Raw genomic sequence first — 5,077 nt, 5'->3', positions numbered from 1 at the left:
TGTGTGGGTATCTGCTTTCATGCAACACATCCCGGGGGGGGTGGAGGAATATGGTAGGAGGCCAACTCTTGTGATGTGCGTAGGGGTGAATAGGAGAGGTGTTGGAAATGCTACACAGCTGGGTGGGACGTACACGGGATGGCTGACACCATGTTAAAGAGATCTGGAAAGAGAGTGAATTTAAGCCAGGCAGAGATAAGAAAGAAGACCACAAGGGAGAGGGGGTGAGAGGAGTGTGTGAGAGACAGAGCATGAAATAGAAAGAGCAGGTTAAAGCAAGTGCAGTGGACTAACTGTGAGGAGAGACGCAGAGGTGCCATGGAGAAAACATGGCAGGATGAAGTCGTGTTTTGCTCCAGCGGCTGCGATCTGGCTGGAAAGTCTCCCTGTTTGTTTGCTTAGCGCACGTCAACGGAAGCCCCAGAACTGACACTGCCGAGCAAATTTAGAGAAGCAGAGGAGTGTGTTTCTGTGTTTACGTGCAAGAAGAAGCTTTTATCTATGTCAAGATCCTGTGTCGGTAATGTCAGGGGAGCTTGTCTGCAGAGCGCTCGGGGAGTGCGAGCATGAGAAACCTTTGTTCGCTGTCTGGTTGCAACATACTAACATCCGTGAGGCATCATTAGTCTGAGGCTCAGCCTGCTCTGCTCAGAGCCAAGAGGGGCAGATACGTGGACTTCACATGAAGGCTAGAGGGCACCGTCCGGTGGACGTGAGGCAGAGCAAACGCAGGCGCCGCCTCTGAGGTTCCCCTCTTTCTCTTCTGACGAAGCTCTGATCTGCTTGCCTCTGAAAAGAAAATATCAAAAGGTCTGCGTGATGACTGTTCAAACTACAACAGCTTGGAATGAATTGATACGCCAACAGCTTGTTGACACCAACCAGGAGAGCTTCAACCATTTCGACTTCCATCCCGCGCTGCTTTGTTTCGGGAGTCATAAAAGAGCCACTCAGCTCCATGAAAGCAGAGCAGCGTAGACGCCAACGTACACACACAGCAGACGCAGTCGAAGAGGGAGAACGGCAGAAAGAAAGAGCAGCGTTGGTTTGTTGTTTCCAACTCCCACAGCACTTAGAGTTCCCCTCCAGCACAGTCTCTCGCTGCAATATTAATCGTGTTTGACAGCTGTTTTAGCTATGAAAACAAACACAAGACCGGAGCCTTTTTGGAAAGCGCAGAGGCATACGCTCGAGCGTGGACTGGCTCAGATAAGGAACAACTGTTGTGGACGAGAGGAGAGCAGGCTTGAGACAGCACTCTGTGGAAGCAGCCTCATTAGAAACGTGCTGTTGTTTACCAGTGTGAAATGTTGACGAGCTGTGCTGTTTCTCAGCTGTCATGTCCTCAGGGGGAGCATTGTAACGCACTAAGCGGAAGTGTATAGAGTTGAAAATGTACATTCAGACATCAGCAGGTCAGAATTTGACGAAGAAGAAGAAGTTTGAAGAGGTCTTTGAGGTGACTCTCCTCTACCTTAACACCAACATCCCTGCAACCCCAACGAACTTAACAAGGTGCTATCACAATGAGAGGCTGTCTCGCACACACACACACACACACACACACACGCAGCTCTAGCATGGCAGAGGCAATTTGCAGCATTAAGCTGCCTGATAGCACATGTCCACTGAGAGTTAGGGAGTGATTTAACGGACATTGCTCACACCAATTAGAGTGAATCAGCGAGGCAACGCTACAGACGACAAGTGGATGCCGGCGCTGTCAACACACACGCACAGCCACACACGTATACGCTCCCACACACTGCGGCAAGGGGGTATTTCACTGTTTCTTTTGTGATTAAGAGCATGAAAATAGCCCATTTAGATAATCCCTCCCTGTCAGCACCGTCATCCTGAGAGACACTGACACATCCCATGCACTCATTCCCTCATTACCATACGCCAGTCATTTCAAGAGGGCCGACTACAAAGCCCCCGAAGAATGAGCCGAAGGGAGCGGCCACCTGCTTCCCTCTCCGTGAGCGCCGGAGCCGCTCCGTGTCTCTTCGGTGGCCAAGTCTGGAGCGACATGACACAGTACGAAGGCCACAAAAGGGAAAAGCCGAGCCGCACCAGGCGACACGGCGGCGAGAGAAAGAGGGTGCACAAAAGGATTTTCTATTTGCACGCCCATTGGAGGGGTCAGGCCTTGGAGAGCACCTGATTCATTTCTTCTTGAGGGCTATTAATCTTTTCAAGCACCAGAATCACTTTGCCTCTCAGGAACGGGGAGAGGAGATTGAGTTTTCTATTACAATCAAGCCGGGGCGGCGTGTTTCGGGGCAGTGGGGGGGGGGGGGGGGCAGTGATGACACTGTCCTTGCTGCTGCCTTTGCCATTTAAAACAAAAACAAGGGAGGGAATACATTATCACATTAGTGAGATCATTTTGAAATTTCTATTCGCGGCGGGGCAAGCAAGGTCACAGTAAATGCACTACTGTTATTAGAGCTTCTTTATACCAAAGGGCCAAACGGTTCACTTAATCTTCACGGACATAAAACATGAATGACTTCAAATGAGTCCATGTGTTAGTTCATATGGTCGAATTCGACTATACGTACAACAGATGGCCTTTTAAGTCTTAAGCCTCTCACCTATGTGCAGAAAGGCTACCCATATTATCCTATGTTTCTTGTATTTGTCCCCGGAAATTAACACGACGTGTCCACAAGATGCTTAGCGGACGTTCCGTACTTGATATCATTCCATGCGTTGGAGATGAGGTTGAAAACTCGTAAGTGGTACTTTGAAAGAAAGCTTCAGTTGCTTTCTTCCTCGCTTTCTTGCAGAGAGTTAGACGGGAGGATCAATACCACTCTCGCATCTGCCCATTAAATATGAAGCCACAGCCAGGAGAGGGTTAGTGTAGCTTAGCATAAAGACAGGAAACGGGGTAACAGCTCGCCAGACTCTGTTCATTAGCTCACCAATAATGTTATACCTTGTTTGTTTGAGCCATAAACTGAAGTGTAAAAACGACACATTTCGGTTTTACGGGGGGGGGGGTTATGTGCCAGACTATTTCTTGGACGGGTGCAGTGACTTCCTGGAGTCTCACTCAATTTGTGCTTTAGAGATCCGAGAGTGGCCTCTCTCCTCTCATCTAACTCAGGAATAAGCATATACACCAAAATGCTGAATTTTTCCTTTTCCATTATCTAGTCAAGCTACTACTTCCAGGGTCGAGAATGAGCTCCCCATTCTCGACCCTGGTGGCGGCTGGAGATGATATGGCCCTGAGCTGTCCGCTAATGATTTTTATTTTTTCACTTTCCAGGTACACATCAAGTCTGCAGGTAAAAGTGTGAACTATGCAGCCACTTGTCTGCACATATACGTCGGTAAAAGGCAAATATATTACGAGCCTTAGAAGACTTCCCTTATTAGACGTGTGCTGTTAATGTGCAAATAACCGCGGTGGCCCACATGAGTCCTGAACACATTACTCCAGTTTCTTAGACCCTTGAGGGTCAAAGGGCACACTCACTACATGTGTAAGGGGCTGATTTATCAAATCGAAGTCGAAATAGAACATAGACATCACATTAATTACTGCCTTGTATAATTTATCAGCTACCTTCATTAAAGCATGGCCTAGTCTCTTGAAAAATGTCTGGCGAGGAGTATTAATTGCAGAAGAACCAACTGAAGTGCCGAGCTTGGCCGCGGATCCCCCGGTCAGGCTCTGAGACGGCTGCACTAATGGGGGAATATGGAGGCCACTTTAAAATGAAAAACGGCAACAGAGCCTGGTGTCACTTAATCAATGTGAAACCCCGGCAGGGAGAGGGAACCACCGCCTACAGGGGGGTGGGGGGTGGGACGCGCAGTCCCCAGGCTCATGTCCCCAGAATGAAGGGGGTTTTAAATGGCCCGACTTTCGTGGTGTAACTCATCTCCGTCACAGCAGTGACGGCGCTTGCTCCCAATGGGGAGCGTTGCAAGGAGGTTGCCTCTTCTTGGGAGGTGCTTAAAAACACCATCCATCTTGGTAACACAATACTACAGACACCGCCTACCTAAGGAGCCATCATCACCGGTGGCTCCCGAGCCGCCTTCATTCATGCAGGATGGAATTGGTCTAAAAAAGCCAGAGGCAACACCGCGGCTGGGCTTGATCTATCACTCCCTCAGCCGGTTATGACCCATTAGGATCACAGAACCTGACAAATTCTGCTAATTTAGGTAATTTCTTCCTTTTTTTCCTTCTTCCTCAATTACAGTAATCCACTCCGCTCAGTCTAAGTCCACTTAGGGGACGCAAATTAAAATGTATTTTATTGCAGGGTAGGTGGATATTGCTGCTGCCAATGTATGTGAACACCTCCATGCCTGAGCTGGCCAAAGTGTCAAGTTTGTCTCTGCTGGCCCTCTGCTCCTCTATCTCACGGCTGCCTCGGGGGCCCCAGGGCGCTCTTATCTCTCAAACAAACGGCTCCCGTGCCGCAGCCTCGCTCGCGGCCCTCATCTATCTGCCTGACATGTGCTTCCTTGTTTGTTTTCTCTCGCCTGCGAGACGCGCCTGCTGATATTGAGCCGTGTCGACGGCGTTCCTCCATTCGCGCCAGATGAATCAATCACTCCTGCGTGCTCCGCAGCCCTGTTTAGTGCCGGCCAGAGTCTTTTCCCGCTTCTGTCAATGCCGGGGCTTTTGGAAGATGTTAGTGCTTTTCCTTCTGTTTATTAGGAAAAGAATGGCTCCTTAAAAGTAGCTCAGCCAGGCACTTTGGCTGAGCGATTTACAACAATGAACAATGGTAAATGTTTGTCAGCTTCCTGGAATGACATTCCTGTTTTGTTTATTTGAGCCCAACATGGAAATTCAGCTATAATATTCAACATGGGTATGGAAATATACAGGAGTTCTACGCTATTAGCAGATGTGAACTAAACTATAACGCAGTATGTTCAGAGGGCAATAAGAGATATGTATAGCATGTAGGCAGCTTGGATATAAGGCAGTCAGATAACACATGAGGCAAGACAGAAGAAGAAGACTGGGCTGCCTCTAATTCTTCTTTCAAATAATAAAATGAGAATAACTACAAGCATACACATGCTCATTAAACCA

The sequence above is a fragment of the Enoplosus armatus genome, chromosome 3 (genome assembly GCF_043641665.1).
Source record: "Enoplosus armatus isolate fEnoArm2 chromosome 3, fEnoArm2.hap1, whole genome shotgun sequence".
NCBI lineage: Eukaryota > Metazoa > Chordata > Actinopteri > Centrarchiformes > Enoplosidae > Enoplosus > Enoplosus armatus.
The sequence above is the reverse complement of the archived record's forward strand: the minus strand, read 5'-3'. Positions refer to the sequence as shown.